General features: G+C 42.7%; 2 protein-coding genes and 1 non-coding gene across 3 annotated transcripts in view; all 3 read left to right on the top strand.

Annotated features, from left to right (window-relative positions):
- Positions 1-17367, top strand: part of LOC126281525 (speckle-type POZ protein B-like) — a 76615-nt gene that overhangs the window by 11095 nt on the left and 48153 nt on the right. The gene's annotated exons all lie outside the window — the stretch shown is intronic.
- Positions 1-17367, top strand: part of LOC126281524 (protein roadkill-like) — a 52258-nt gene that overhangs the window by 4147 nt on the left and 30744 nt on the right. The gene's annotated exons all lie outside the window — the stretch shown is intronic.
- Positions 798-872, top strand: Trnal-cag (transfer RNA leucine (anticodon CAG)). Its single transcript has one exon. It is a non-coding gene; the product is annotated as a tRNA-Leu (tRNA).

Below are 17367 nucleotides of genomic sequence, written 5' to 3'. Positions count from 1 at the left end.
ACGTGCTGCGTTAGTTGCACACAACGATGCTGGTCTCAGCGAGCATTCTCGCACCCGTAGACGAGGTTCTGGACGTCCACGCAGCACTGAAACTCGCCAAGATCGTCGTATTATTATGGCAGCAGTGGCACATACCACAGCACAGAGGGTTTGTGAGCCAAGGCGTTTCAACACGAGCTGTTGCGAACCGGTTTATTAACAGTGGGGCTACGGGGACTTAATCCTCTAGTCTGTCTTCCACTCACGCCACAGCACCAACGTTCACAACTCGATTTGAGGATCGCCTGGAAGATGGAATGGCGTGCGGCGGTCTTCAGCGACGGAATTAGTTTCTGCCTGCAAGCAAGTCATGGGACTTCCTGGCAGATGAAAACCGTGTGCGCGACCGAGACGCCAACTCGGGACCTGTGCCTTTCGCGGGCAAGTGCTCTACCATCTGAGCTACCCAAGCACGACTCACGTCCCGTCCTCACAGCTTTACTTCTGCCAGTACCTAGTCTCCTACCTTCCAAACTTTAAAGAAGCTCACCTGCGAACCATGCAAAACCAGCAATCACTCATGGAAGAAAGGATATTGCAGAGACATGGCTTAGCCACAGCCTGGGGCATGTTTCCAGAATGAGATTTTCACTCTGCAGCGGAGTGTGCGCTGATATTAAACTTCCTCGCAGATTAAAACTGCCTTTCTTCCAGGGGTGCTACTTCTGCATGGTTCGCAGAAGAGCTTCTGTGAAGTTTGGAAAGTAGGAGATGAGGTACTGGCGGAAGTGAAGCTTGGAGGAGAGGGGCGTGAGTCGTGCTTGGGTAGCTCAGTTGGTAGAGCACTTGCCCGCAGAAGGCAAAGGTCCCGAGTTCGAGTCTCGGTCCGGCACACAGTTTTGATCTGCCAGGAAGTTTGATAACAGCGCACACTCTGCTGCAGAGTGAAAATATGATTCAGGAAGTCCTGGTAGTTAACGCATACAGTGTGCCTGGTGAGCGCTATTTCGTTGACCGCATTCGTCAAAGGCACACTAGTCGCCCCCAGGGCTTATGGTCTGGGGTACGATAACCTGCAACTCCCGTTATCGTTTGGTGTTTCTGGAGGGGGCGCCAACCGGCGTTCGGTACGTGCAGAATGTCGTTAGACCCATTATTTAGTCGTTCTTGCAACAGGTGATGTATTCTAACAGGATAATGCTCGTATTATGACGACGAACGAGTCGTCGCCAATGTCGACTGATGGCCAATGCTAAATAGAAACACACACATCACAGCAGGTTTGTCAGTAACGTCGATAAGGTGCTGGCTGCATGGTCTGTATCTGCAACGACAAAAGCAATTAGAAGTCGTTGGTAAAACATAATACAATGTTGTACTTAACTGGTTGTACAGGACTCGTCTTGGCTGCATACACACAAACAGATAGCTATTGAGGTCTCACTTTCGCGTTGTTGTTGTTGTCTTCAGTCCTGAGACTGGTTTGATGCAGCTCTCCATGCTACTCTATCCTGTGCAAGCTGCTTCATCTCCCAGTACCTACTGCAACCTACATCCTTCTGAATCTGCTTAGTGTACTCATCTCTCGGTCTCCCTCTACGATTTTTACCCTCCACGCTGCCCTCCAATGCTAAATTTGTGATCCCTTGATGCCTCAAAACATGTCCTACCAACCGATCCCTTCTTCTAGTCAAGTTGTGCCACAAACTTCTCTTCTCCCCAATCCTATTCAATACCTCCTCATTAGTTACGTGATCTATCCACCTTATCTTCGGTATTCTTCTGTAGCACCACATTTCGAAAGCTTCTATTCTCTTCTTGTCCAAACTAGTTATCGTCCATGTTTCACTTCCATACATGGCTACACTCCAAACAAATACTTTCAGAAACGACTTCCTGATACATAAATCTATATTCGATGTTAACAAATTTCTCTTCTTCAGAAACGCTTTCCTTGCCATTGCCAGTCTACATTTTATATCCTCTCTACTTCGACCATCATCAGTTATTTTACTTCCTAAATAGCAAAACTCCTTTACTACTTTAAGTGTCTCATTTCCTAATCTAATTCCCTCAGCATCACCCGATTTAATTTGACTACATTCCATTATCCTCGTTTTGCTTTTGTTAATGTTCATCTTACTTTCGCGTTACACCGCCTTATTAGAGGTTGCTTCCTTATCAGCTGAAGGCTATGCTATTTTACTACTTGCCGTCTCGAGCAAGAGCAGACGAGGGCTCGCTAGATACTTGATAAAAGCCGCCGAGCGGCGTTGGTCGCGGGTCCAACGACACTAATACGGACCGCGGTCGATAACTGCAACCCCTACCAAGTGTGGTATCGAACGTTGATACCACAACTCACCCACACACTGCCCGTGAAACTCAACTGCTCTCAAAGACGTGGAGCAACTTCTTTGACCAGTATGGACTCCAGCCGACAAAGCGTGGGAAAAGATGGAGCGAGAAACAGGTCGAGAAGGCGTGGCATAACGTAGCCCAGGAGAGAATTCAGCATCGGAACGATCGATTGGATGGCAGTCAGCGCCTGCACTGCCGCACGTTGGAGGTTACACCACGTACTGATACGGGTGTTTCAGCGTGGGACGATACCTGGTACATCAGAACTGCCCGTGCTACTGATCTGTACATGTAATCGTTTGACTCATTGTTGCAACAATGAAACTTGAGTGAATTGGGAGCCTTAAAAGGGTGTACTGATTTTTTTTTTCCGGCCGTGTATGTAACTTAGAAGACGACATGCTTCAAACCAGAATTAACTAACAAACTTTTGTTTAAGACGGTGGAGATACGAAGGCAGTGCTACACAGAGTGAAATATCTCGAATCCAGATATTGCCTACATACACTATGAAAATACCTCGAATCGAGATATCGTGTACGTCTGCTATGACTGCAACGTTTCTCAGACAATTACGCCATTGTTAGTAGTGCTTGTGAAAAAATATACAGCCAATTGTGTGCATCTTATACTTCAATCCAGTTCTGCAACACTGAAATTCGTCAGATTATGAACTTGTGTTGCCAAAAAACAGGACATTTTCTAAAAAACAAATTCCAGCCGAACATTATAAAAAGCATCGAAAAGCCGGACGGTTAGTAACCAAAGTTATAGTAAAATCGAAAGACTGGGACGCCTCTGGGTTCCTCATGCTAGGTGGTTTTGAGTGCACGTTACACAATGCAATGTGGCGGTGAATGATTAAATCTTTGACAGCTGTGACAAATGTAAGGATTGTTATTTATATGTATATGTCCGCTCTGTGGCGTTACCGCCTACCGCGCAAGGGGGCCGGATTCGATTCCCGGTAGGGGTCTGGGTGTTGTGTGTCTTTCATCAACGTTGACTCGCATGTCGCCGAAGTGGTGTCAATTAAAGACTTGCAAATACGGCGGCCGAACCCCGAAGGGGATATCCCGGCCAATAAATGCCATACTATCATTTCATTTATATTTATCTACAGTTACAGTCGAAAAGTGATATCTTCACGGTTCTTGACCAAGGTTTCGGTATATATAAATATACCTTCATCAGAAGTAAACAATCTGAAATTACATCCCGCAATGGAGATTAATAAAACATTTGTGCCAAAGAGGTCGTCAGTAAAGACATCTGATTATGGACACAGGGTCAATGCGAAAATCTTTATCCTGGAACTGTTTTGGCTGTCATCATTTACCGTGAAGAATTTTAACAGTTGCTGTTTCAGCCATGTTTAAAATCCTGAAATGTGATATAACTATTGCCGGCAGTATGTGTGCAACATTTGCACTGCGTGTTAATACGTACCACTAAATAACCGATCCGCCCCGCCTTCGTGCGGGTAGCACAGAGTATCCACGGCTGGATGACTTGTCTGGTACAGTAGTGGTAATAAATTATATATACAGACGTTCCTCGTTAGACTGTCAGCGGAAACAAGATCAAAATCCCGGCAGTAGTTCTTTCAATTTCTGATATGTATAGATGCAAAGGAAACTATCGTTTGTCATACCGCGAGCGCATTTGTACTAGAGAATATATGTCCTCGATTTTTTTAAACATATCCTCGGTTGTTATGATTGGTAGGACACTTAAGATTAATTTCAGTGGTTTATTAGTATGACTAAATTCGAAAGTCTGGAATTGGGCATGGTTCTCTTCCAAGCAACCACCAAATTTTCTGTAATCGTTAAGGGGGTCTGGCGGAATGCTTACCGCACCACGTTGTGATCTAACCAAATACCGATGACCAAGTGTGCTATCAATACTACGGGCTCCGAAACAGGGAAGTGATTAGCTGCTCCGCAGAAAACTATTAATAACATGGCATATTTCCTTTTTTAAAAAATGATTTGTGTTAGTTACGATTTAAAATTGAAGAAATCACTCCATAAAAGTTTTCATTCTTGAAATTTTATCGTTTAACTTTCAAAATAAAGGCATGCCATCAAAATATCTGGTTACTCAAAGCGTTATGTCAGACGAAAAGTTTGAGAATCTCAGCTCTAGATGAGGGCTCGGCAAGTAGGTGAACGGGCATGCGGGCGCTCGCAGAGGCTGGCAGTGCCAGCCCGCGACTCCTCCTCTCCCCCCACCCCACCCCTGTCGTGCCTTACAACGAAACCACGAACTAAGCAGTCAATGAGACAGCTGGTATTGTTTATTTCTAAAAACCCTTTTCTTACGGAATTATGCCGTAACTGTCAGTGCATGACGAGTACCACCTAAAACTCCTGCGGAAAAAGGAAAGCTATCCACACTGAGGGTAGGCACTTGCATCAGAACATCATTTCTCTCCCTAGCGACGTGTTTCATCCTGCACCACATTTAAAACCAACCAAATTAAAATGTGTGCGCAATAGTTATAGGCCTACTGCCCGTAAATCACTTGACTGCACTCCTTACTTCTGAAACGCAAAACCTGGAAAACTTTTGGCCGTCAGTGTATTGTCTGACCACAGGTAATAATAATAATAATAATAATAATAATAATAATAATAACAGATAAAACAACACCACATAACAAACCTGACATACTCACCAATAAAAAGAAGAAATTAACACAACTAATAGAAATATCCATACCCAAAACAACAAATATACAGAAGAAAACAGGAGAAAAAATTGAAAAATACATCCAACTGGCTGAGGAAGTTAAGGACATATGGCATCAGGATGAAGTTGACATAACAATTATACTATCAACTACAGGAGTCATACCATACAATATCCACCAGTACATCAACGCAATACAGCTACATCCAAACATATATATATATACAACTACAGAAATCTGTAATTATTGATACATGTTCGATTACCCGAAAGTTCCTAAATGCAATGTAACATATACCGTACAGTTAAAAGGAAGTCACGCTTCATCAAGGTCCGCGTCACTTTCCATTTTTAACCACGCATAACGTCTGAGAAAGGAAAGAAATAATAATAATAATAATAATAATAATAATAATAATAATACGGAAACAGTTATTATAAATAATTTACGTTAATGATTAACATATAGGTCAACCTTTCTGTTTCTATGTCTGAAGCGACCACTGGATTACAATGGGCAATCAGACGAGTTTGTGACACTTGTACGGAGAGGGAATGTGTTGACATTTGTACGGAGCCCGGGACAATGTTGGTAGTGGGCAGGGTGTTCCAGAAGTAGGATGCACCAGCATGTCCGCCGCTGTCTGCGGCGTATTGTGGGCAAGGCCAAAGCCCATTTCCTGGGCAGAGTTCCCTGTCCCCGCACCAGTCCGTAGTGAGTGTGGCTTTATCTCAGAGTTTAGAACTGCAGTTGACCTGTGACTGGCAAGTAGTGTACAGTGCCTTAGTGGCGAGTTAATGTTCACAAACACCGCCAGACGGAAGCCTTTAGTGATTTACAACGGACACCAGTGTATGGTGCAGTATGCAACCAAAGAAGAAGTGACTTAATACAATTGTTTAAACTTTAAAAAGAATAAATGCAAAGGAAGGCTATCCACAAAAATTAAGCTTTAGGGGAAGGTGGACATGTTTGTATTCCGGATGAGGCAGCAAATGAAGCGAGAAAATGTTTTGTAAGAGCAACGAAGCGGGCAAAAGAAACAGACGCTACAGTTTCAGCAGAGCTGTTCTTCGATCGAGGCTACAACTTAGTAACATCGTTACCACCACACAGAAGTACGAAACAATCGTGACTTCGAAGTAGGCGAAATTATCTAGGAACTACACAAAATTCTACGGATTCTGGAGGGATATTCTTCCAAGAAATTAATTTTCTGATGAACGATGGTAATAATTTACTTCCAGATAACAGGGGACCGGATGACAGGATACTGGTGTTTGCCAGAGAAAAGGACAAAACGGTGTTTAACAAACTGCGAATCATTCTTTGTGAATGGAGCGCTCAAGATTTCGAGCAAGCAGCCTGGACAGTTGTATATAATCCACACCGACCTTAATAGTTCTTGGGAAGAAACACAATTCCAGTTCTTTACGTTTTGTTGTCAAATAATAAGCTAGAAACATGATGGAGTTCGAAATCGCAATCTTCCAAGCAGCTAACAGTTTCTCCTGGAACAGAGGTTACTGTTTGCAATTACCACTTTAGTCAATGTTTGTGGAAACTAGTTCTATGTTGTGGTCTCGTTCCATGGCGAACGGAAAAAGAGGAAAGACGCTGCCACATGAGGATGGTTTCTGCTCTGGCACATTTTCCCCTGGAAATCTTGGGCGATGGTTGGCTGTGCATTCGGGGGAGTACGCCTGGAAACCAAAAGATCCAGGACTTTCATTTTGGGACCAGTGGCTCTATAACGAATATACGAAAAAGAGAGATGTGGAAGGTGTCATCGCACTAATGTCTCTCAAGGACGGAACCGAAGAATAAATACACTATCAAAAGTTCATGCGAATGTTTCCTCAATAGTAAAAATTCTTCGAGAAGATGAAGAGTACTACGGCCACCAGTTTGACCGACTAATTTTAAATCTTGATGGGAACAGTAGAAAACTGTCAGCAATGAAGACTGACGAAACGAATGCAAAAGCTTTAAAGAAAGTCCAGACTGATAGGAACTATTTCTGACTTATGTCAGAAGTTACGATGACGAAGAAAACATCATACTCATTGAAAAATTTGTAAATATTGAAAAATAGTTTAATATAATAACTGGTAATCTTGTAAATAAATTTAATGTGGGTCGGAAAGAACGGGACAAAATCGGATAAATGTCTTTTGAAATTTATAAAATATTTCCTACTGAAGGCTGACAAGACTATCTGAAAGGCGAAGACTTTTCTGGGGAGTAATTGCAGCGTTCGCCTTGATAGCTTCTCAGAATCAAAATCTGTATGGACGGACACCAATATAAAATCTTTGTAGCGGAAACCCAGGCAAATGGAATGGAGTTAAATCCAGGTACTTTCCCCCTCCGTTAGAAGATGGCAGACTAACACGAAACAGGTAAAGACAAAGTAGGCTATATTAAAAAAAGTGACTGGTCGCAGTTTTGCAACCTTTAAACATACGTTAAAAATAATTTCTAGTAACACCTGTCGCCTGGTGGCCTTGCGGGCACGTGACACGGCAACAAAGGTATCTTAAGCGGAGCAGACTCGGTCAAGGGCTCCCCTAGCGAAGATATGAGCTGCAAATGGAGAAATCCATTGAGGTAAGCGATTTTGACAAAGGGAAAATTATTACTCCGCAGAGCCTGTGAGTGACTACATCGAAAACGGCGAAACTGGTCAAATGTTCACCGTGCTGCTGTCGTGAGCATCTACAGGAGGTAGGGCCGTGAAATTGTAATTAGTCGCTAAATGATTGGACGTGCACTCTTCACAGAACATTGGGTTCGGAGGCTTGTTGGCCCTGTAAAATTGGAGAGACGGTGATCTGCGGCATCTCTGCCGAAACGAAAGAGCGCAATACGGCGCACGCCAAGTGTTCCGGAGCGCACCGTTCACTGTACGTTACTGAACATGGAGCCCCGCAGCAGACCACTCCTTACGTGTTCACATGTCGACCCAACCACATCGTTAGTTAAGATTGCAGAAGGCATGTGGGCCATCCAATAGAAACGCGTCGGCTTTTCGGATGAATAACATTTTTGCTACACTAGATCTATGGTAGTTTCCGCAAACGCCGTCATCGAGGTACACGGCGGCTCGAAACGTGCGGCGCGCCGCGCACCCAGGCTGGCGGGAGGAGTATTACGCTACGGGAGACATTCTCCGGCCCTTACATGGGGCTGTGGTAGTACTCGAAGACGCGCTGGCAGCTGCGAACCACCTGCATCCCTTCATGAGTGATGTCTTCCCCGACGCCGATGTCATAATTGTCCATGTTCGGAGCCAGACCCGTGCTACAGTGGTTTGAGAAACATTATAGTGAACTCACTTTGATGTCTTGGCGACAAAATTCGCCTAATGTAAATACTGTGGAACCCATCTGTGTCGCTATCCGGCGCCATTACCGCGTACGCAAATCAGCGGCCCGGTATTTACGCGCGAATTATGTGACCTGCGCGTAGAGATCTAATGCCACATACCTCCACACACCTACCAGCAAACTGTCGGACCTGTGATACGCAGAATCTGTGCGGTATTTCGTTCCAAAGACAATTTGTTAAGCAGGTGGTTAGGATGTTTCGGCCCATCAGCGTACGGTGCAGTGCTTAGCGGAGACACCAAGGAAAAATTCAATTCTTTCTTCTACTCTGCCAGTAGCAACCAAATTTTAAAATAGTGTCTATTATGTACAGGTGCTGCAGTTCCCAAGTTTTGAAGTCCGTAATTTTATTGATTTTGGAGTTTTTAATACGATTTTAGTGGTATTCGTGAAAGCCACAATTTTCACACGCCAGACCTTGTAGGTACATTCACAAGACATAGTTCAATGGTTCTGTGCACTCATTTCATGAGGCATATTAATAATTTCAGTGTTTATTTCAATTTTAGTCTTAAATTTTCTTTAATTATCGGAACAAAAGTGATGATAATATAGACCAATTAAATTTTCGCCAACGTTAATGCATAGAAGTATGCAAACACATCATGACTAGAATGAGATTTTCACTCTGCAGCGGAGTGTGCGCTGATATGAAACTTCCTGGCAGATTAAAACTGTGTGCCCGACCGAGACTCGAACTCGGGACCTTTGCCTTTCGCGGGCAAGTGCTCTACCTGGTAGAGCACTTGCCCGTGAAAGGCAAATGTCTCGAGTTCGAGTCTCGGTCGGGCACACAGTTTTAATCTGCCAGGAAGTTTCACATCATGACTACTTCCTATAAAAAAATCATTAGGATTGGTTAATATTTTTCATATAATTGGCACAGAGCTAAGAGCTGAGAAAAACTTACGGTAAAAAGGATTTTAATATTCTATCAGAAAATGAATGTTTCTACGAGACACATACCGGGTTAAAATTCACCAGCACCATAACGTTTTCCATTCCTGCTTGTATGAGGCTGCTGCTTCTTATTTAGAGATCAGGGTAGCCTTCTTCTTCGATTTTCTGAACAAAACTTTGCTCGGTCTTCTTGAGGAGGTGCAGGGTTAGGAATATTTGATTATAAGCCAGTGCCTCTTTCCTTGGAGCTTGCTGATTGTACTGAACAGGACATCAGTGTATTTCCTAAATTCATATTTACAGTCAACAGGCAAAGTAATTGATTTCCAACGACTGGCTGCGACTTGTTTCACTTCAGTTTTCGTGCAAGACTTGCAGCTTTTTTCAGTTAGATTTTATGCTAAGTTCGGAATAAAGATGGTTCTGTTCAAAGACAAATCAAAATTTGTCTTTGGTATCTTTTGGTGTGCTACAGACCCTTACGCAGTCGGTATTTCAAACATTTCTTACACTTACTTGTAATTGGAACACAGCCATATCTTTTTGGACACTAAGAGTAAATACTCCAATTATGTAATATAGCCATTAATTTTTTTGAAAAAATTGAAGTTTTAGGGTGGCGTCTCTCCTTAAAATGGAGAGTAGCTGTTTTTAAAGGGGTGAAAAGTAACACTATGGTCGGGCTAGGAACTTAAAGCCTTCAGATACATAAGTTTATCGTAGACAATGGTGTCTTAGTACGTTTAGGAATTTATTAATGTGCTTCACAACTTTGAACACAAAGAAAAAATTCAGTTTACAGCAACATTACAATGGTCTCCACGCAAAACGTTATCGACACCTGGAAAGCGAACAGCGAGAAGCCGAGGTTTGTGGGGAAAAAAGCAAACGCTTTTAAGCTATATGACTGAAGAAAGTATTTGTCATATGGGACTTGAGAAATAAACGTCTCAATAATTATCTAGCACACTGGATTCGCATTCGGTTGCACGACAGTTCAAACCCGCGTCCGACCATCCTGATTTAAGTTTTCCGTGATTTCCCTACATCGCTTCAGGCAACTTTGAAAGGGCGCGGTCGACTTCCTTTCCCCTCCTTTAATCCCATGGGACCGACGATCTCGCTGTTTGGTCCTCTCGTCCCAGGTCAACTAACCAACTTCAATAATTCTCATTATGAAAATAAATTGTTGTTCAGGAGGGCCATTCAACAAATGCATATACAGTTAAATCAAGTTACCATACTGCTTTTCAGCTTGCAAAGGTTTGTGCAGTTTCACAGATTTTCGGGTTATGGTGATATTGTGGAAATTAGGATACAACTAGAACTTTTACACCTACGGTGTAACGTTTGCGTCATTAGTTTCAAAGCAACATTAGTCTCGAAAAGCAACATTAGTCTCGCAAACTTCTGTTTCTTCAATGTAAATTTTCACGACTTATAGGTCTGCAGCTACGATTATGTCGATGTTTGTACGTACATGGTGATGCTGCTTCTTTGCGCAAGGAAGAGAACGAAATCCAACCACAGAAACTCACTGGCAGATTTCAACTTAAGATCTTGTCTTTGAATTAGGATTGCTCGAAAAGTGGTACAAGGCATTGCTCCTTTAGTAAAAATCAACTGTATTTTTAACGTTTAAAGAAAATGGTAATGTAAATGTAATAAAATAAATAAAAATGTAATTTTGTCAACTTAAGTTTCCTCCTTAAGCGCAAGTCGTAAGGGTGTGCAACAGTTTCAAGAAATACCTTGTTTTTCACTTAGTTGCTCTCGTTCTTTGCATCATCCAAACATTAAAAGAGATGTTGACTTTAGTTGTCAGTTCTCATTAATGCAGTCTTAAAAATAAATTTGCCACAAAACCGTTTAATGAGGCACCCTGAATCGATACATGGTTTCTGACTGTTGTGTGACCGCGAACCAGCTCCACGAGCAGCTGTGCTGGGCTGCTAGCCTTCTTAATGCACCTGCACTTAAACCTGTGAAAAGCCGGATAGCCCGACAAGAGCCCCACGCTTAGTGCAAGTGTTGCAGTCACAGGGCGAGGTACACGCGCCGGAGACAAGAGCAACAACAGATGTTTTGTTTGATAGTTCACTTTTCACAATAAGTTTATTGCTCGCTCGATGTTGTACATTTAAAAAAACGTGAAACGTATTACGCTGTAAAAAGCTCTCGAACGTTCGAAAATACGTGTAAATATATTTTCGGCAATATGATATAGTTACGCCATTCCCTCAACTCTTTATTGAACACACACTGGAAAAAATTCATAAAAGAGGGTGACACTCTAGAACTTCCTGGAATATTCTAGATTATTCAAAAATGTCAGCGTCTCAGGACAATCTAAGAACATTCGTAAAAGCTACATAATGTCGAATTTTGCGCCATGGAACAGATACTGATGCGGAAGATGTTCGTATGATCATAATAAAATTTTGGAACCTTCTAAAACAAGTTCGAAACTTCTGGAGGAGTGCTTTAGAACTGATTATTCTTCACGTGCAAAAGCCCTGCTCCAAATTTCGGTCTAAGATTATAGCAGGGCCGGCGCAAGGCACGTGCGGCCGCACGGGGCGGCAAAACCAAACCTCGGAGGGAGCTGTGGCATGGCGCCTCGACTACCTGCCGGCCGCCCCTGTTGAACTAGGGCAGGGAGGGAGGAGGACTAATTTCTTCCTTGTCACCATCGTGTTTACGCGTGAGGAACGGGAGGAGGGGGGAGAAGCAGTCTGGCGTACACGCTAGTATTCGTAACGCCGGTTCCCACTTGGGCTGCCGCGCGTCAAAACCGCGCGTCAGCGGCGTGGCTGCCATGGAAACGGCGTCAGCGGCGCGGCGCTGCGGGCTCTGCGTCGCGATTTGCCCATGTAGAACCGCTTCCGCTGCCGCGTGCCGCGCTCCAGGTGCGCGCCGCCAATGACAGAACGAGCTGAACGTGACGTCAGGTACGGAATCCCGGGCCACACGAACTTTCGCCGAACCGCTGGCGCGGACGCAGTGGCAGCTGTGAAATACTTATCATCCGATTCCGAGGAAACTATTCGGTAGAAAAATTTGATTCTTGGCCATGTTACAGCCTGATATCTTCTCTCGATAAAGGACCGAATTTCTTTCCGTCATTCGTCGTGGTTACTTGCTGTATCGCATTTACGTAAACCTGTACACGAAATTTTAATGAGTGTGCAGAGGTAAAAACGCATTCCGTGGACTTTGCGTACAGTTCATTTTAGGTAATACATTATTGCGTATGAAATTTAGTCAACGTATCGAAATTGTTTTTAAAGCTGAGAGCAGGACGATAGCTATCACCGTTCTCGAGATATTGAATGATATCTCGGCGGACGGGGGCGGTGACCGCGCGCGGCCCGCTCGCGACGCGACCGATACTTTCGTCCTGCTTGTCGCAAACCATGTGGTTGTATCAACTGGAAATTTCGTAAATGGTTCAAGAAATCGAAACGTGTTTTTTTTAAAAAGTCATGTATTTCGTCGCATGATAAATATCCAAAATCTATTTATCTACCGAGACATGAAAGAAACTAGTTTTTCGGAAGGGATAGATGATTTTTTTAAACGTCATTTAATAGCATGTGGAATGAGAAGTTAAACCGAGACTAATTTGCTGGTATGTCATAAGATGTAATTTGCTAAGTATCTACAGCTATTGATTATTTCCTTTGGAAGTATCAAACGTTTTTTTCTTTATCCATTGTACTTCACTTGTTCAAGACGCGTTTCGCCTTTTAATTTAAGGCATCTTCGGTGGAATCTAGAATGATTCAGTTTTGTTTTGATATGTTACACTTGCAGATTATAAAACAGTTCACAGCTTCTTTTACGTGAATAACTGATTACTTACAGTGAATCGAGTTTCTGGCGGACATCCGCGTTTCCCCTCACATGCTGGAGGTTGAACTAAAACTTAGATTATGGAACATAAGCACATTTTCATGATCGCTCTTTTTCCTTCTGTCACTAGCTGTAGACATTTTACCAAAAACACTGATTTGAAGTCGTAACTACAGTGTGTTCACCTCATATCCCTTCCTGTTTGGTTTGTTTATGCACATGTTGCCAACCTAAAAAATTACATGCTGAAAACTAATGTTCATTTATTTCTGTTCTCCTTATATCTGTATGTGTGTGTGGCTAGCCAGTGATAGTTATAAAAAGTTGAAAGTGAATGCAGTAGTTGTCAGACAGTGGTTGAAAGCTTTGGTGTTCAGCTGATTTCAGTTTTGGTTTAAATGTTTTGTCGAGGAGTGTATGGAAGAGTAAATTCACTGCTTACATTAATAGATAAAATAGTAGAATAGCATTTAAACAGACGATTATTATCAGAATACTATCACCTAATCCCTCTGTCCTCACTCTTTGACGCCTCATAATATGTCCTGTCAACTTACCCCTCTTGTAGTCAAAGTTGTGCCATAATTTCCTCTTCCTCCTCTATTTAATTCTGTACCTCTACTTTGGTTACACGATCCTCATATCTAATCTTCAGCATTCTTATTGATCACCAAGTTTTGAAAGCGTCCATTGTCTTCTTGACAGAACTATTCATCGCCCACGTTTCACTTACATCCAAGGCTGCACTCCATACAAATAGCTTTGTAAAATAGTACCCAATCATTAGAATTTATATTCGATGTGAACAAGTTTTCTTTTTCAGAACGCTTTCCTTGCTATCCAGTCTTCATTTTATATCCTCTCCACTTCTGCCTTCTCAGTTACTGCTTCGCTTTCGAGTCATTTAAGTCTTAGAAATGCAGTTTGCTTTCTGTACAAGTTGTAGATAATCTTGTGGTCCTGTGTTTTATCGATGACATCTCCAGAGCTTCAAAGAATGTTTTAATTAAGATTGTCAAAATCTTTCTCTAAACATGCAAATGTTATAAACACAGTTTCGCAGTTCAGTGTGTCTACTTAGCTAAGTGGTAGGATCAGTATTGCCTTGCGTGTTCAGACAGTTCACAGGAATCTAACATTGTGCTTATGTTAGTTTGTACAACCCCTCCCCCTCTCCTCTCTACATATTCCTTCCACTTTCTAGCCTTCTCTTATTTGCTTAGTTCTGGCTTGCCAAATGAGTTCTTGGCGGTTGCTTCTCCTTTGAGCAAAGTTTTCTTTGTTCTTTCTCATTTTCATTCCCCTATCTTTTCCAAGTGAGAAATCGCGTTGCAATTTTGGACTTTCTGTCAACGTCATGTTTAGACATTTCTATTTCCCATGGCCTACTTTATTTGCTGCATTTTTATATTTTTCCCTCGTGTCAAATTTAATATATCACGTTTTATCTAACGATTTCTACTGTACCTTCTTCCCGTTCACATACTCTGCTGCATTCACCACTCCTTCTCTCAAAGATATCCATTCGTATTCTAGCGGATTCCTTCCTCTGTTTGTCAGTCGTTGCACTACGATAACTTGAAGATTATCGAAAAACTGTGGGTCTTGTCTTATTCAAGTTCCATTTCCTTAATTTGCTACCGTTTATTGTCTCTTTAGTTGTAAACCGCAGCTCGTAACCAATAAATTATTGTAGGTTTGCGTCTTCACCAGGAAATGTCTTATAATTTAAAATCTGGTTTCCAAATATGTATTATTCTATCATGATTCTGAAGCAAGGTGCTGGCAATGATTACATTATGCTATGTCCGAAATTCTATCAGGTGGCTTCCACTTTCATCCCTTCCCCGAAGCCTTTGTGTTCTTCGTGTTTTCCTGTAACTGCTACCGTATCACGTTTTAAATTTTTGTCTCGCTTAACTATCTGAATAATCTCTTTTGTCGTACATTGTTTCAATGTGTTAGGAGATAGTGAACAATCATGAACGGTAGTCATGAAATCTGTTTATGGTGAAATGAGAAAACACGAATAATGGAATATGTGAAAGAGTATATTGTACAGAAAATGAAAAATTGGTATGTCTTCACCCAACTTCGTCTTTCCTTTATGTAGGTGTAAGACATAGTTAATCAAACGCACCGGGCATTTCAGTGGGTCCCGGCCTGTACCTCAGTGGCTGTCCGTCGTTGGCTACCGCCAGCGTCTGCCGCTTCCAGATGGGAACGCCAATTCCGCGAGCCGCCGCGTCGATGCGGAAAACGCTTTCCGCTGCCGTTGCCGCACGAAGCGCTCTAGTGGGAACCGGCCTCTATGAGTGGGGTGCTGCCAGCCTGTTACGCGCCGTCCGTTTGCTCACAACTACTTTGGCAGAAAACGAAATCTAATTTGTAAATTCGAATGTAATGTTCGATACTGCGGTTACATGTTAAGCCTGAGGCAACTTTGCTAAGCCCTTCAATGGCAGTTTCCGAGTGTTTTATTCTTCCCGCATTATGGAAAAAAAAATGGGTTGAACATCACTACAGTCAGACATGTCCAACACTTACAATGGCTAGAAGTATTCCGAATGGGTAAATACGTTGCGAGTAATTACAAGGGATAAAGACATTGCTAATAAGCCTGGCATAAGTTGGGTTTCGACGTATTTTTGAAAATTTTTGCTATCCGTTTCTGAGTGGTGGTCGGACTATTTTGTTTTTGAGCCATGAAACACCTGGCTCCGTCAGCATGAACAACAAGTAAACTCTGACCGGCACTTTTGTTTGACAATACTACTCGCACATATTAAAAGCTTTGAGACTGGCCACTCAGTGGCCGAAACCTAGGTAGACCTGAAAAGTAAAAACAAAAATTCCGATTGATTGCTGACATTTCCTACAGCTTTGTTTTAATAAAATTCCACAAACGTCTTGGGAAAAAAAATAAAGGGGGGGGGGGGAGGCAATTTACCAGCTCGCACGGGGCGGCATTTGCGCCGGCCCTGGATTATAGAATTATTTTAGATGTTCAACAGTGTGTTCTTTTCTTATTGACCTATGCACGTGTCTTCTGTGACATGAAGTTAAAAAATTTTAACGTTTCCAAAGTGGTAGACGAAAACTGGAGACCGAAATAGGTACGTGTCTTCCCCCCCGACCCTTCCTTTAGCGACGACGACAGCTGCTGTCACTGGAAAGTTGCTCCCGTTACGTAACAGGCGGCGTTCGCATGGCGCTCAAGGGCTCTGCCCGCGAGCTGTCAAGCGGAAACTAACGAGGCCAGTCCTGCAATAAAGTCGGAGATTTTGATATCTTCACTTTTTTAGTTGCGTTTGTAATTACAGAAGCGATCTTAACTTCTGCAACTGGTTGTAGAGGGTATCACCAGAGATCCACTTTCACTGGAACTCAAATTAACGATAGATTCTAATGGATTTTGAACTGGTTGACTGTACGGCACACGCTGATGCTAGTATTATTGCACACCTGTCGTATGAATAAGTTCTGATCCCAGAAAGACAGAGTAAAACAGAAGTAATACGAGGGTCAGTCAAAAAGTAATGCCTCCTATTTTTTTTCTACGTTTAATTGTCAGGAAATTTAAATGCAATTACATAGGTTGAAAACCACAACATTGAGGATCATTTTGTCATTTTTCAATGTAATCTCCGCCCATCTCTACAGTTTTGGTCCATCTTTGAACAAGGGCATGTATCCCAGCACGGTAAAAATCACAGCTCTGCTTCCTAAGCCATTGACGCACGGATGTTTTGACGGCCTCCTCATCTTCAAAATGAATCCCACGATGAGCTTCTTTTAGTGGCCCGAACAGATGGAAGTCTGATGGTGCCAGGTCAGGGCTGTATGGGGGATGAGGCAAAACTTCCCATCCAATTTTGACAATCTCGTCAGAGGTGTGACGACTGGTGTGTGGTCTTGCATTGTCATGCAAAAGAAGAACATCTGCCATTGATTTTGTTGGGCGAACTCGCTGAAGACGTGCTTTAAGTTTTTTGAGGGTTGTGACGTATTGAACAGAATTTATTGTGCATCCCTGCTCCAAAAAATCAACCAGAATCACACCCTCTGTATCCCAGAAAACTGTTGCCATAACTTTCCCAGCCGATCGCACAGTTTTTAATTTTTTCTTCCTCGGCGAGCTTGTGTGACGCCACTCCATTGACTGCCTCTTTGATTCGGGTTCAA

Source organism: Schistocerca gregaria, chromosome 7, assembly GCF_023897955.1.
Source record: "Schistocerca gregaria isolate iqSchGreg1 chromosome 7, iqSchGreg1.2, whole genome shotgun sequence".
NCBI classification, from domain to species: Eukaryota; Metazoa; Arthropoda; class Insecta; order Orthoptera; family Acrididae; genus Schistocerca; species Schistocerca gregaria.
The sequence above is the reverse complement of the archived record's forward strand: the minus strand, read 5'-3'. Positions and strand labels throughout refer to the sequence as shown.